Here is a 17,448-nt window from a genome sequence, read left to right on the forward strand (position 1 = left end):
TACATTCAGCAAATAAACAGTAACTGTGCATTACAAAGTGCAAAAGTGTGTTTAAAAAGTACTTCTTTTCAAATAAATGTAATTTGACCAAAGGTGTCCAAACTTTTGCACTTTATATCCCAAATTCTTCAAATACGGTACACAGACAATTCTGCTGATGCACAGTTCTAATAGCTGTTGCAGAACAGTAGAGTTAAGGCTGCCAGAAGCTGCACAGAAGCCCAAAGCCTACGCGCTGTTAAATAGGGAAAAAGCTTCACGGTTGGATCTGATCTAAAGTCCCGTCAGGTGGCGGAAAAAGTTCAGCAGAGAGAACTATTGACTCTGCAGTCTCTCGACAGTTTTCTGGAAAATAACAGAGCTGTGGGGATGCAGGCAATCTTCAATCAAATAACTATACTTTTTCCAATCGAGAAAAACAAATGATCTGAAATTACTTGTTGAAACAGAGCTCAAACTGGATGTGTGAAAAATCCTGAGCATGATAGATGGAGGGAGCTCATTTACATTTAGCAGAAAAACAGAAAAGCGGTTTTATACACAGAGGGCCGGAAGACTCAAACACAGTGGAGGAATTACAGAAAAATGTGGTCAGTACACGCAACGCATAATACAGTGAGCTTGACCATTAATAGGGTGGAGTCACTCTGCCTTACTGAACATGTTAATCTAAGCACAGTTAGAGCTTTAGATTATTGTACATTTTTTTATTATTTTATGTTATGTTGCTTATTTCATATTTTTAATGTTTTTGTTATGCTACAATCATGCTTTTATATTACACACACACACACACACACACACACACACACACAATGTACACAGAATAGCATAGTATACAACATGGATCAGGGGTCATCAATCACATCCACAAAGGCCCATTCAATGAACCCAAGCTAATTAAACTAAGTTGACAGTAACCACTATATACTCAACAAAGTGTTTTGTGATGTAACTGATCATAATGATAAAATAAAAGTACAGCCTAATGCACTAGTAGTTTCTATACACTACAAATATGCAGTGTAAATATGCAGTATTCTATATAAAATACACAGAATCCTATTAACAGAATCTACAGGACAGATATAGTGTTTTATGCAAAAAGGAACCCCTTGGTCAAATGACATTTTGTTCATTTTCTAAGTGAAAAATTAACACATAAGTAGTTAAAGTTAACTACAGAGAACACACTTCTGTACCTTATAATGCACAATTATGGTTATTTGCTGAATTTAATGATTTGGGGAAAAAACAAATGTGACCTGTGCAAAATGCATTGCATATTTCCCTTATATGTTCAATTTGGCAAATAAACCGAAATCACACCCTAAACTGTGTAAAAAAAAATAAATAAATAAAAAACCTGTTTATTCACATTTAATCCCTGTAAAGCATGTGTTAACTTATTTTCACTTAGTACTACAAACCATGTAATTTCATCAGGGTCGTACAAACTTTTGTATGCTCCAGCAGGCCACAGCCACTCTGGTCTAGCTAAAAATCTCAGCCTAATGTACTATTAGTAGATACAGTATTTTCTTACATTACAAACATATTTCGAAATTTGGTAGTACAGAAAATACTATTGATGGAATGTTATACAGTATAGACATTTACGTTTTCAGCCAAGTGGGACTGAAGGGAGGCCTTTGGATGCCCGGAGCGTAATGTGAGTGGCAGCCTCTTTTGTCATCATTTGCCTTCTATACTGACAGCCAGCTGGCTGCCCTCAACCTTTTCACACTCACATGCGCACATTACATGCATGTGCCACATGCACTAACCCCACTGTTCCGAGCGCTGCATTCATCGGGCCAGCTGTGCTCACGAGCCAGTGGGCACAAATCAAGCTGCCCTTATTTGCCCACCACCTGAGCTGCTTCTTCAAAAGAAAGATGCGACCTACATTTCTGTGTTACTATCACTTCTCAACAAATTCATTAAATAGCACTGCAGCATCTGTGCTAGAATTTTCTAAGTGATTTAGCTTGACTGAACAGAAAAACTAGATGTGCTTTAGTACATAATCAGGAACTCAACTGTACCACTAAGGATTTCAAATTCTTGTTCATAAGGAGTGAAAGAAGCATTAGGGTACATGTTCATTAAGTGCATGAAATCCAAACATGAACAGTGTGAGATGAGATACACATTCTATGTATGTACATATACCTCAGAAAGTTAAACCATTGAAGTCAGTAGGGTTATTATAATGAAACTAAAACTATTACTAAATCAAAAACTAACAGTGAAAAACTAACAGAAATAAAAATGACAGTTTTCAAGAACACAAAAACAATCAAAATTTTACGTGATAAAAAAAACTACACTCAACTAAACTAAATCAAAAATAAAAAACTAAAAAAACTAATGAAAATTTCAAAACCACAATAACCCTGGTGAGAGTGGACATCTGTTTTAAAGAGCTCTGATAAGGGAACGCTGCGCAGAGACCGGTTTCTTTGGTAAGACTCACAATAACACACAAGCTCACTATTTCTGTCTCAGCCAGATGACACAATTGTTATTACAGTCGGCAGTTTGAGAAACCCTTTTCCAAAGCACACAAGACTTTGATATGAAACGCTCCGTCTTTGTGAGACTGTTTCCTAAGGTTTCAAATGTTTGACCAAAAATAGAAAAACAGCTAAGGAACAAAATACCACAAAAAACCCACATCATTTAGATTTTCAAAGGCAGTCATTCGGTGCACAGGCCTAGAAGTCAGGCGGGATGTGTATTGGGTTTTCCTCATCTGACCTGAACCTAGACTTCAATCACACACATCTACATAATTGGAGATATTGACTTGCTCGCAGACGCTAGTGGTTACATGAGCAGAGCCAGAGACAGACAGGGAGAGAGAGCATTCTGTCTTAGCACTGACCCAAACCTCCAGGGCTTCAGCCACGCTCTGCATTATGGGAGGAGACGGCCAGGCTGCTGCACTCAGAGCCTTAACAGCTACTTTCAGTGAAAGGCCATTCCCTGCTGACGACATGCGCACGTCAGAGTTTTAGTGAAGTCGGCACGGAGGCCTGAAGCCTCTGAGGTAGCATTCATGCAAAAGACACGAGCGCACCGACAGAAGTTGAATAACATGGAAATCTGCCTAGTACTTTAGAATGGGACTTCTAAAAAAAAAAAAAAAAAAAGAACATAGGACACCATGGGACACCACAGCCACAAGATGAGCAACTGGATCCCCTTGTTTTGCGTCCCAAAGTCTAAAAAACAGTGTGTAACTTTAGGACTGGCTACTACCTAAAAGGATTTTACTGTCCAAATCAGTTAAAAGGCCAACATTTAGAAGAATGATGTATATATGAGAAATTATTTATCAAATATCCTAATTTTGTATTCAACCTTTTAGATTTTCATGTCCATTCGAATATTTGAAAATTCAGACTCATCCCTACTAGCATTAGCCTGCTAATTCAACACAGCTGTGCATTGTGGTCTTATCAATGTAGAGATCAGAGCAAGATGATCCTCAATGCTCACATCATACCTTTTCACAAAAAGAGCCACATCATTCCATCTTAGTTCGTTAGACCTCTTGTTAAATTTCTTTTAAGGCTATTTAGCTTAATGCTACAAAACAGCAGGAAGGCACTGAACATTCACAACTCAAAAGCTTTCACAAGATTGTGTTAAAGGCCTTGGACCCTCTTATCTCTTGCAAGTAATGAATTCAGAGAATATATGCCTCAGAAAATGACTTAGTCTTAGAGGTCAGAGGAGACAAAAGCAATTGTGCTAAAAGTAAAAATGCGGCAATAAGCCCTTTTCTTCCTGCGTTTCTTTCGCTCCTTTCTGTCTTCTTTATAAAAATGATAGATGAGCCCTGTGCCTCTGACGTATACAAAGTATAGGACCATTATAAGATTTAACGCTCCACTACCTGCATATGAATTAAATGAGATATTTTAATATCGCTGCAAATGAAATATTGTTTCTTTATATGTAATACAGGACACCTGTGAGGAAAGATTTATCTGTTCTTAAATTAGTTAATACATAAATGAGAAATCTGCATTCTCAACAGTAAAATGCATCACAGTGTGAAGCTCCCTTGCGTTTCTAAACCAGGGAGTGATCCATCACAGCAGTACAAAACAGAAAGGAGTGACCAGAGCAGCAAAAACACTGTGTAAGTCAGCTCCTGGAAGGCTGAGGCACTGAGCGGGTCAGCGGGAGAGAGCACAAGAGTCAATACGTGGAGCACAGCCTTAGTTTAGGCGTGTGGCTCTGCTCCAAGAGAATGAGAGAGTTATCGCTGAGTGAGGCAGAAATTGCTCTATTCAAACAACTTTAAAATGATAAGGCCCAAACACGAGAACTATCTCCTCCAGTAATCACGAACTGCCCAGACCATGATTAAATCACACTCACTTAGAGACCCAGACTCACTAAGGAACGTAGACTGTGACAAAATCCACATTTCAGATATCGCCTGAGAGTGGGTCTGAAGAACACGATCGAAGTTGTGGTCCGGAACATCCTACCTGTCATCTGATTTCTCTGGTAAGACAACTTCCTGCCATCTGATTTCTCAGGTAAGATGTGTAAGACCAATTGAATTTACACTTCAATCTACTGGTGGATTAACTTTGCAGGGTCTGAAACATAACTCACTTCAGCACCTTGTCTTAATTGCAAGCACAGTGAACAAGTGATAATGTAATGAGACCGAACTGGCCAGACGCTTGAGGGTAAAATCAGCAAAACGAGGCTTATTTGAACGTGATCAATACTCGTGGTCAAAAAACCAGGCATAGATCAAATCCAGAGCAAGCCAAATACAAAAAGGGACAAACATAGACAGAAAAAGGCAAACATGACAAATAATAGGAATGGCACATATAGCTGCAGTTTATCTAACCAAGTTAGCAATGTCTGCAATATGCTGCTGATACTGCAGTAAAAGCTACACTAAACTATGCAACGAACATTTTGTAACACTGGTTGTGCTGATAGGTTTGGAGTTGGAGGTTTAGGGTTTGCTTTTGTTTTGACTTGGCTTTGCAACTTGATGCAGTACTACATTTAAATATTCACTGTGTCAGGATGTAATGCAAGGTTTCAAGGATTTACATCTTGGAAAACAAAAATCCTTGCTTTAAAACAAGGGTTTGAAGTACTATGCAAATATTGTTAAAGTTTTGCAGCACAGCTTTCACATCGTAGTCCATTGAGCCTATTTATGGAAACAGCTGCCACTGCCTGTTTTGATTCATCATGGTTGTTACCAATCACAATCAAGGATATATTTGCATACAGTAACTAGCCTATTCAGCTTACAGCAGTTTAGGTCATTCGTTCACATCAAAGTAGTAAGGAGTGTTGTTACTGCAGACAGTCATACTTCCTGGAGTGGAAGATGGGCTCAGCCAATTAGGTCACCAAAGGTCATTTACATATCAGTCTCACAGGCAGTAAGTGTTAAAGTGTAAAGAGTAAGAAGAGAATGTGAAACAGTTATGTGAAAAACTTTGGCTGTTTTGGTACATAAACATTTGAAGGACAAATGTAGAATATGGGCCATTTAATGCAGTAATGGAGACAGAAAAAGATGGTTTCTGCTCTGCCAAACAGACCCTCAGTGCTGCAATGCTGCCTGGGCACTGAAGCAATTAGTCTAATCCAGGAAGCAGTGGTAATGGACGCTAGTGCGTGTGGCCATTCCCCTACTATCTGGAGTGAAAGAGGGGGATGGGGAAAGAGGGTTTCAGTCAGCTTGCATAAGGCTGAAAAACTCATATAGCTGATCAGGAAGCTAAAAACAGACAGCAGAGTGAGCACTGAGGCAGTGAGCGCCAAAGGCCCATGGCCTCTCTCTTTCAGCTTCCCAGATCTCCAGCAGGGGAGACAAGAGCAAATGCTCACTTCCCTGTTCCCCTCTGCTCCCCTGAGCCCATACTCCACTCCCAAAGCCACTGTGTTGTGAGGCCACCCCTTCCTCAAAGCAAACACATGAAACTGTTAAGGACATGAAGGGCCCAGAGACACAGCACAGCACAGACCCAAGGCATCAGAGTCTTTCAGTAATTTCCACTGGGAGGAAAAATGGGGAGCGCATAAGTTCCAGAAGCAAGTAGGGGATGCAAGCTTAAAGCATTCATGCTGTTCAAATATCTTAATTTCAAATATACCAATGAGTGAACTTTTATGTTGTTATGAAGAAGAAAAAAAAACAAAGTTTAATATATTGTTTGCTGATGCATACTTCAGGGAGAGGAGTATTTCTGTTTACTTTATATTTACTGTTTATTTTTTATTATTGTAAAACTTATTTTACATGCATGTCAACAAAAATCCTGATAACAATGAAAAAAAAAAATCAAACAATAATAATAATAATAATAACAATAATAATAATAATAATAATAGCAGCAATAGCAATATGTACTGTACTTGGGACCATTTGAAACAGCCTGTTTTGCCTGTTGAATGAGAGGTGAGATATGAAAGATGGGTTTTGAAATCAGCAATAAATGAGTTTTTAATCATGAATGGAGGCTGTTACTGCAGTATACTGGTTAATAGTCACAGGGCACTGGTCTTCCCCTAGAGCTACAACATTTATATCTTTGATATTTATTTGACTTGAAGAAGTGTGACAACTGGGAACAATGCTATCGGCCACAACATTTCCAAAGTCCCACAACTGGCACTTTTCCAAAGTCCAACTACTTCGTCATTTTTCTGCTTGAAATATTTCCACATAGCCTATATCTTTGATTAGAGGTCAATATTTCACTTAACATAAGACGCAATATTAGCTAGTCTCAACATGCAACATGCAAGCTCAGTTGAAGACTTATTTGATACAATGATATATCATTTTTTTCCAATTTACAAGTGCCGTACTTGAATAACTGATTGTGTAAACAGGATGAGCTTGGATATCTACATATTTAACTAACTATGTCCGCTCCTAGAAGCATGCAGGCTTACTCGACTAACAGGCAAGGTTAAAGAATTCCTTCCCCTTTCCCATTGACCTGACAACCAGCAAAATAAAGTGGACCAATTACCTCAACAGGAGCGGATCCTTGGTGCATAGTGCATTATGAATCAACCTTAAATCAGCCAAGCATTTTGGATTTAGATGGAGAGGGAGAAGAGAAGACCCCCGACTGCTGTAGGTCTCTTAAAATAGCACCATGCAGAGGCAGGATGTGCTCCTGCAGGACCCACGAGGAGAGATCAAACTGCACTGCTTTTAAATATGCCACTAACACATAGCTGAACAGCATACACTAAAGCAGCTACAGCGATAGTGCAGCGGCTGCATGCTCTTCACTACCAGCTGTAAAGTATGCATTGTCGTCATCATCATCATCATCATCATCATCATCATCAAAGCTGAAAAGGAAAGAGGCAATAAACCCTAGAGAGACCCATTTCATCTTTGACGTAGTCTCCTGTCTGTAGAAACCTGACAAGCAGGCTATATTATTAAAGTCATTGTTAAATAAATGAATGCAGGCCTTTAATTCATAAAGGGGTAGGTCATATTATTATGAGAAATGAAGATAATTTTCCATTGATCATCTAGGCTTGCCAACAGAGTTTCCTTCTGCTATGACAAAGGTGCCCTCTTCAAAAGCAGACATTTACAGCACTCGCATTACATCCTTCAGGTTAGTTTGTGTCTTCTGTTTGCATTATTGACTAGATTCAACTCGACACAACTGGATTACTGGACCTGGGAGCAGGTGATTACACATAAAAGTGAAAGAAGGCAACATCAAGCACATTGTTCACCATCAAAAGTGGCCAAACAACAGCTTCTACAACCATGCAAGTGATCTGCAGTGCTGCTGCTTTCAATGCATCTTTTGGTATTTTATTTGCCCTTGGCAACTGAGCAGCTGCCAATGTGACTAAAATACAACTAACAGAAACTGCTGAATTAAAAACAGTAGCAAACAATATTTCTAAGAAATTATATAATTACATTTTTTTAAAGGTTTGGCAGCAGGATTGGTAGACAAAAACTTGGTTTAACAGCAAAAGTAAAGAAAAAAGTTTCATCAATTCAATGAGAAAAAGTATATTTCTTAGAAATATTCCTTGCTATTGTTTTTAATTCATCAGTTACTGCCATTCTGACATTCTGACTTCGGCAGTGAAAATACTTCTTTACATATTTCTTCACTTTTTCTTCTTTTTTATAGTGTAGGTTTTACTTGAACTCGAGTTAATCAATATTGTGTCTAGTCTGCTTTGATGTAATTTTAACAAAAGAGCAATTCAAACAAAACTAGCTATGTTAGGTTTGTAAAACAATCTGGCAGCACTCAGGAATCATTAGTGTATTCACTTTATCAGAATATACTCCCATACCCAAAGCTGTCTGATAATATATTTGGAAAAGACTGTTATACTGAACATATACAGTTTGCAGGCAGCCTTGTGCTTTCATCTCCATCTACAAATTTAATATCTATCCTTTGCCATGAGGATAATGTTAGAGCACAACTCTACATCAATACTGATTGCATAACCATACTGATCTTGCCTTAGTGTGTACGTATGTGCATTCTGACTCACCGTCTCTCAGGGTTCAGTGAGAGCTCACAGATGTTATCTGGTCTTCTTTTGGGTCGTACTGACAAATCCTCTAGTCCTAGTTGCCTACAACACAGAGAGAACACCATGTTAGCTAGCACACTGAAATTAATGCACTATACACGGTCTGAAATAAACACAACAGAGCAGGTCCCGGTGTTTCAACTAAGATCTATAGAGAAGGCCTGTTTAATCATGTTTATATAACCATCACAGATTGGATAGCATTTCTGCTCTCATTCACAAGATGAATGACTAGAGAGTCACAGCATAATGAGCCTTTACTCTCCAGCCAGCCACCCAGGCCTGGCAGGCAGTGAATGTGCCCAGGCTGGAGACAGTGGCGCCAGGCTGCAGTGAGCCCCCCTGCAGGCTGCTCTGTAAACAGCACATGTTTGTTAATGACACAGAATGGTGGGAGTAGTTCAGTGAGCCCACTTGCTGGACAGCAAGCTCAGCCAGGCAAGAGCACAAACAGGCTGGAGGGACTGCCATCAGTGCCTGCAGCAAACACCACCACAGAGGGTTCAGCTCAGCCGCAGAACAGCCAGGGGCACTGGGCAGCCGGCATGGTCTCTCTGACCTGGAGGAGCTGACTTCATGTAGACCAGTGCAGGAGAAGTAACCCAAGACCCAGAACTCACCCAAAGGGGGAGAGGCAGTGAATGCATCACTGCTTTATTGGGCTTAGAGCTAGGAGTGCACAACAAGAGAGAACACTGCTAAACATAAGCTAAGAATTAACACCACTAACCAGGGAGGACTAAGAAAACCTAACAATGGGTTTAATCAATGAATGAATAGCTTTAAAATTAAAACATTTATATGTAATTGTATATAGAGCGTTTTCTCTAGATGATGAGTAAGGTTGGTGGGAGGTGAAACATAACATTAATTATTAAAATGATTTTTCTCTGCCTGCTGTTTCTCAGTGACATCATTAAAAATCAGAAGAAGGGATGTAAATTTTGCTAATTTTGACCAATGATGGACTGGCATAAGTCTGTGATTAGCTTTTAAATCAACAAGGATATCAAGTATGAAACAAATAGTTCCAGTTCTGAGTTATGATTCCCAGAGCTTTTTTTTCAAGTGACTGAAATACCTGATATACGCACATTTATAAACGCTCACCTAGCAGTCTGAAAATTCTCCAGTAAGCAGGAGATAATAATACACAGGTCGATTTAGTGTTCACTTATACAAGAAACAGCCAAAACTTCAACAGGATCTAACAAATGCAGGTTTGTACAGTAACAGCTTTTAAAACAAGAGGTAAATAAGTATCGATTCACTCAGTATTATTTATTTGATTTCCATTAGAGGAACTGCTAAAAAAACACAGCTGCAGTGGATTTTACTGCAGTGTTTTACTGCTGACACTTCGTGATACCCTATATCAGAGGTCACTAATGGGCAGACCGTGGTCCGATTCCGGACCCAGACACTGTCCTATGTGGACATGGACATATAACCAGTAAACTTCAGAGAATTCTTTCATTTCAACAGGGTGGTCCTATTTAATCAGCATGTCTAGCCTTTATTATAGCATTAGCAGCCTGGAAAACTCGCAGATCAATCGCATGAGTTATAAATATTACACACGACACTATTCAGCCAATTTGATCTGTGTATAATGATGAGCAGAGACTCGAGTGTCACACACATAGGGGAGGGACGAGGCGAGACACAGCAGTCAGAGAAGAAAGTGAGTCAGAGGGAGGTTATTTCACATGTCGTGCTCTAAATAAAAAAATAAACCTGACAATAAATGTTGTTGAAATACAACTGAAATGTACTTTATTTGACATTCAGATGTTGACTACATAAGATGTTTATATAACTTCCAGGGCACTTCAGTTTACAGTATATGGCACTGAATCCAACTGGACCTTATTGAATTTTAATTAAATACCCCTTCACTATGTTCTAGACCAAAGCATGTTGCATAGCTAAATACTAGTATTCACTAACCAATATGTAATCATTGTGGTTTAAGACAAGTTTATGATTATCCAGATGCAGTTTCATCAACATTAACTGGATATATATAAACCTCCACTACTAGTTAGCTGCATTAGCTTCCTAGCCCCCAGATGGTCCATGTTTTTCCTCTGGCCCTATGCATTGGGAGTTGGGATTGAGTAAACTTGTGGACTGTCTGGGGGGCCTGAGGACCAATTTGAAAACCACTGCTTTAAATATGCACTAATCAGTAAGAGGTGAATAAGAAATGCTTTCAATTAGTTAGTCTTAATAGAAGATGGTACAATACAGTCACCAAATAGCTCTGACATGACTGGAGGATAGAGTTCTAACCGCTGAGGCAAAGCAAATCACTGATCAGATCCAAAAATAGGGCTTTCTAGCCTGTGTGGTAAGAAGTAGGGCATGTTCTGAAACCTTTACCTAACCTGATGTCATAACGTAAATATTGATGCTAAGTGCTGCCTCTGAGTAACATTAGATAGAGGTTCTATATGACACTGCTCTGCAAAGCAGAGGCATTCAGGTTTGTTTGGAGTGGACAAATTGTAATACCCATCAGCTGTTGCAGGACATGCTCTCGGCTGTTGTGAACAGTTCTATAGAAAGCAAAAAAAGGGGAAAGTGAGGATCGGTAGAGGTTTCAAAATAGATGACTTCATGCTTGCTCAGACACAGAGGTCTAAAAATAGTGTGTTCTGTCATGCTAAGCCAACGGAGAGTGACAGCACAGTTCAATTAAACAGCTCACATCTTCATATCACGCTTGCTCTGTTTCTCTCTCTCTCTCTCTCTCTCTCTCTCTCTCTCTCTCTCTCACATTCTCATGCACATATAACAATGTAATGACTCAATAATGACCTATCACACAGCATTTACTGCATATTTGAATTGCAGCAATATCTCTATTTGCTGTATTCTTTAATTAAGACTTCTTAAACGTACAGTTTTGCTCAGTGGTTGAAACAGTTTTGATGCATAACAGTCATTAGTGAAAACCTGCAGTGGGTCCAGCCCCATCTGAAGAAGAAAGGAACCAAAGGAAGTACTGGAAGGAAAAAGGTACGCACAATGGCCTTATTTTCTGCCTCGATGCGGCACAGCAAAGCTCAGCTTAATGGCTCAATTTTTCACATCTATGGCCTCCTGTGGAAATGTCAATAGCCACGCTGGTTGAAAGCGAAAGGAGAAAAGAAAAGCGCAGGGTTTGGCAGCAAATACAGATCAGCGCCTGAATTACAGCTCCGTCTGTCAAATGGAGAACGGGTGCGTCATGATGGTTACTGAGCCAGGACCAGGCCCTGGGCCTCTCAGGTGCGCTGAGCCTGTGGAGTCTTCGGTCAGGATTAGGATAAGATTACGCATGAGAACCAGGTCAGAGCTCAGACGCCACAGAGCCGCTAGAGCTGTGTGTGAAAGAGAGACTGAGAGGGAAACCAGGTATTCATGCATGACTGAGGTTCAAACAGATTAGCACATCAGCATCTCTTGCTACAGATATCAAAGTGCTAAGCTAATCCCCAACTGGCCTTCAAATGTGTTTGATTCTTTCAAATTTCATTCCTTTTATCCTGTTTTATCAGCATGTATTTAACTTCACTTTTTAAATAAGGAGAAGATAGGCATCTGTAAAAGTAAGGGCATTTTTACACAGAAGCTTTTTTTCCTGGACCTGTGGCTATTAGCCCAGAGAGTCTGGAAGCTTTTGCAGTGAGAAAGATGGCTTTGAATTCTAAAGGGGGCCAAGACAACCAGTCTCTGGTACTTCTAAAAACAGTGGTCTGTGGTCTAGGGTTGTAGCGGGCTGTATGGACCTATTTTCGTAGGCTAACAGTAGCTTATTATTCTAGGATGTGGCTTCACTTTTAATATGAGCCATATATAACAACTGAAGTAAATGTAAAATGCTCTTGTTGGGCAAAAAGAAAACGGTAGAGCCATAAGCCTAGCAAGATGGACGCAAAGCACATAGCAGCTTAGAGTCCAGCAAATACAGTGCATTGATTCATGTCCAATTTTTCAAGTCATTTGTCTCATACGGGCATCCAAGACACTCATGATTACACCTACAACAGTCAGGCATAGTTAGAATCTGGTGAACAGTACAAGTTATTCATGTTATCAGTAGCAGACATGAGGCTGTAGAGCAGTGGTCACGAACCCTCCTCCTGAACCAACCCTCCTTTTAGACAGAGAGACAGACAGACAGAACTTTATTGATCCCAGAGGGAAATTGCAGTGTTTCTGTAGCAAGACAAAATTACACACAAGCTTACATAAACTATGCAGAAAATAGAAATAAATCTAGACATAAGTACAAGAGAAATAAAATAAAGTATAAAAGTATAACCATTTACATATTCACATGGCATATGAGACAGAATCAGTGTATTTACAGACAGCAGGCATTGAGTGGTATGAGGGAGTCTAACAGCACTTATTAAAGACATGACTAACTTGAGTTGCATCAATATTGTAGAGTAAAGTGCATAGTAAAAAGTGTCATTACAGTAACAGTTGTGATATATTGCACAGTGTGTATTAATCAAAGAGGAGATACAGTGATGTGGTTCAGCACAGTTCAGACAGCAGAGGATCAGTACCATCTCTGCAGTAAGGAGAACTGTTGTAGACCTTATAGCAGTAGGTAAGAAAGATCTCACATGGCACTCTTTAACACAGCACAGCTGTAACAGACGGCCACTGAATGTGCTTCTCCATCAATGTGCTTCATCCAGTGAAGCATGCAGAGGGTGTGAGGTGTTGTCCAAGATAGCTAACAGCTTTTTGAGCATCTTCCGTTCTGCCACAATCTCCAAAGAGTCCAGCTTGACTCCTACAACAGAGCCAGCCTTCCTAATAAGAAGTTTGTTGATCTTGTTCTGATCACTTTTGTTAATGCAGTCGCAACAACAGACTGGTGGTATGTCCATAGGAGCTTAGTGCACACAGCAAAAGACCTCAGCCTCCTCAGGAAGAAGAGATGGCTTTGGCCTTTTCATTTCCATAATTTATTTCCCATCTGCCTCCAACATGCTGTCCTTTCTTAACTAACGCAAATGCATCTGATTCAGCCATTCGAGGACTTCTGATGATGTTAATTAGCTACACTGTAAAAAGTGGCTCATCAGATCTACTTAAAAAATTACTTCATGTCGTAATATGCAAACAAACTAGTTTTATTCAACTTAAAATACTACATTGATTGAAAGAATCGTTCATTCAAAAGTGGGAGTCCTAGCTAATGGGTGAAATTAGAGATGACTAAATAGAAAATTGGGGGTAAGAAAAAAAAAAAGCTTGCTTTACAAAAACACAACATAACTTTTGTCATTTTGTTATTATTTTATTGATGGTTATTTGTGGCATATCGATATAAAGATCACGACAGAATTCTTATCTTAAATAGAATTTCAACTAGTATTCTGCATAGACCTGTATATCGCCCCTATAAGCCTGGAGTTCTCCTCAAGCAAGCCCTGGTGCACTCTAAAGCATGTGCAATTATCTGCTCACAGTGCTTTTCATTCAGTAACATGACTGGTCACCATCACACTTGAAAGTTTTGTAATGGCAGGGAAGGAGGTGAAAACTGGTGCAGGAGCTAGCAATGATGTTTTTTTGTCCCGAGCACCAACTAACATGGATAAAACTCTTCTCAAGTGAGAAGGACTCTTCTGGTTCCTGCAAAAGGAAGTGCCGCATCCAGTTACTGACCATCACAGTTTGAGTGTCAGTAGCCTACCAAAGTAATGCAGTATGAATCAATTGTCAACTCCCATTATAAACTCTGCAGTTCATCCACAGTTCAGACAAAGTTCTCTTGTGTCTTCCCTTTCCCAAATGAATCCCCAATCTGTGCTGGGTGCAGACCCAGCACTCTTAACAAGTATGAAAATACACTGAAATAACTACTGTCACTCACTTAAGTACGCTCACAACAATATGCCATCCACACGCTCCTACACCACCAGACATCATTCACACACATGTTTACATGTTACACTTTCATGGCAGGCCTATCTATATGCTTCCTCCAACATTCTGCCAAGCTCATGAACAAATCTCTCAGTCTTCAGAAGAGGAGCTCAAGTACCTCTGAAGTGTCTCTTCCAGAGCTGGTCAACAGAAGCAGAAAATGCATTTACTCTGTTCAACCCGGTCTCTGTTTTCACCTCTATAGCGAGTCTGCCTCAAAACCACAACATCTGCCATTTCCATCACCCATCCAGTGCTTCTCTCCTAAAATAAACTCCACATTTTATAACAAAAGAACCACAGTTCATCCACCGGACACAAACAACTCCTGCTGTTAAAGAAATGAGGTCACAACATGGGCCCAAGCTCCGGTGCGTTTAACACAATAAGGAAAATGTACTCATTAAGCACCTGCCAACAAAATAAATATCTATTTATCAAAGTCTAATGTGAAAAGACAGTCACAGTAACACTGAAGTCACTGCAAAAAAACACTGTCATTTGGTGTAATAATGTTGCCATTCTCCTCCCAAATTGTTCTACTTATAAATTGTGTATCTACTGAGCAGCAGAAAGTGCTTTCAATAGAAAATGCTACCATGCACACCTCAAAGAGGAAATTACTTAGAATTCTGCCCATCACCCAAAACAGCTAGAGCTCACAATAAGCTCATTAACCTAACAGGGCCTTGATATCCCGGCTGCTTGATATGGGTCATAAGGTGAAGTGACAGCTGTATCAGCGTGCTTTCGCCGACAGGACACAATGAAGACATTACAAGCCTAATGAGTCCTGATCTGGCTCAGAGAATCAGTGGAGTCAGCAGGAGCCAGGCCTGCAGGCACCCAGCCACTTGGGTACTGAAAAGGCACCTCATTGCTTAAATACGACAGAAAAATACAGCTTTCCATTACTGCCAGCAACCCATCATCATGAAAATGAAAGAACAATAAAAAATGTCCCTGCCCTGTATGAGATCCCACAGAGACATAAATGAGGGTTGACCCTCGGAAGGCAACCAGAAAAGTGGCGGCAGCATCCTGGCACGAAGCTCGGACTGTGCTGGAGTCAAATCACATCGCTAGCCGCCTCTCAACCAACCTTATTAATATCATCCAAACATGATTTATTATTTATCACAGTTGAGTGTCTACAAGGGGTCGGAGGAGTCTGATGGATATCTGTGGGACAGGAGGCCATTATTTTCAGCATGTCATTCTGAAATCTGCAAGAGTGCACTCGATCCCCCCCACAGCTGTGGGTTGAGTGTTCGGGGATGGGGTGGGCAATTTCCCCAGGATTCCACTCAGTCAAAATTACATTTTAGTCAGACATAATGCAGTACCTCAGTATGCCACTAATGGATTGGACTCCTTTTTCCCCAGATGGAAAGCAGAATCAATCGTGGTCTGACTGAAGATGGCTGAGGGTTCATAGAATACCACAGTGTTTGTGAAACAGAGCGGTTGCTGATGTGCATGAGCCTGCAGTAATGAGTGAGATGAAGTTTTATTGTTAAAGATGATCTATGAGGCTCGGGTATGATGTCCCACCCAAGCGGGGATGGCCTTTCTTTGGATAGTGCATGTTTAATTGAGTATGGGCTTGATTAGAATTCATCTCACTCTATGCAGCCTCATTTTGTGGAGACAGAAGTAACAGTTCAGTCACCCAAATTGGCCTTGATGGAAAGTTCTCACCTGGTAGTCAGCAGCGAGGCAATAACACAATAAGGGGGGCGCTGGCTTTATCAGAGATGACAGACTGCATATTCAAATAAACATTGATGCAATTTAATGAGACAATGTCATGAAAAGAACCTGGAGGGGATTCTGAGCCAAAAAGGCAGCTTTTTGTAAAAGACTGCTTTCATTGAATCCTTCAGAAACAGCGGCTGCAGTTCATCCATTGGGATTCTGCTCAGGTTCTCAGGCTGAGGCTGGAAGAAGGGGGGCAGGACACAAAAAGGGAGTTGTTTATTTGAGGAATTAGAGAAGCGACAAGGAGGAGTCTCCAGATGGAGCGTAATTAGCTGATTGGCCGTGTGGGTGCACACCATGGCGCTGGCACACAGCTGTCCGAGCCTTCTCTCTCCTGCCTCAGTAACAGCACTCCTACCCTTCCCTCACAGGCCCAACCCTCATCATGCCAGGCTTTAACCAATGGAGAAGCAACATCTGCATTCCAGGGCTGCACAATATGTTTGAGAATTATTGCAACATTAGTCTTTGTAATACAAATAATGCAGTATTGATGTTTTCCTGATACACTGCAAGATATATTGTAATATGTAGCAATATAACTGCAATATGGGATTTCATCCACAGCATCAGTGACTAACAGGAGAGATGGAGAAAGAAAGTAAGAGCAAAGAATTAGAGGGCAGGGGAGAAGAAGACACGGACAGAAAGACAGACAAAGACTGTCCATGCCTTCCAGCTGAAGTCCACGCAGCAGACAAAGTGATTAGCTTGTGTCTTATCCGAAGTGAGCCGCCATTTACTCACAGCAAGCCAGCCAGCCTCTGACTGTGAAATGAAACTGACTGAAAAGAAACACTGGAGCCCCAGCTGAAACATGATGGATTGCCAGCTTTAACATTTAAAAAAAAAAAAAGAACAATGTGTCAGCGAGAGAAAGAGGTGGTTCTGCATGGCTCCTTTTCGCGTGATAACGTGCAATTAAGTTAAGCACAGCACTCGGGGTGAACCCTAGCGAGGAATACGGTCCGTCTTAATCCCTTTTCATGCCGGCTGCAAATTACATATTGCCGTGGATCAGTTTTATTATGAAAACATTACAAGTGATTCTAGCACATGATCCGCAACGGCCGCAATGCAGAGGCATCCGGAGGCCCATTAAAGTTTTGCTGCATGCTTTGGTACCTCATGGTCCTGAAT

General features: G+C 40.5%; 1 protein-coding gene across 2 annotated transcripts in view; it reads right to left on the reverse strand.

Moving 5' to 3' along the window:
* Positions 1-17,448, reverse strand: part of adarb1b (adenosine deaminase RNA specific B1b) — a 166,547-nt gene that overhangs the window by 106,521 nt on the left and 42,578 nt on the right. For both annotated transcript variants that reach the window (XM_017691611.2, XM_037539662.1), the window contains exon 2: positions 8,566-8,649. The gene's annotated coding sequence lies outside the window, so the exon portion shown is untranslated. The remainder of the gene's footprint in view (positions 1-8,565; positions 8,650-17,448) is intronic.

The sequence above is a fragment of the Pygocentrus nattereri genome, chromosome 6, assembly GCF_015220715.1.
Source record: "Pygocentrus nattereri isolate fPygNat1 chromosome 6, fPygNat1.pri, whole genome shotgun sequence".
NCBI lineage: Eukaryota > Metazoa > Chordata > Actinopteri > Characiformes > Serrasalmidae > Pygocentrus > Pygocentrus nattereri.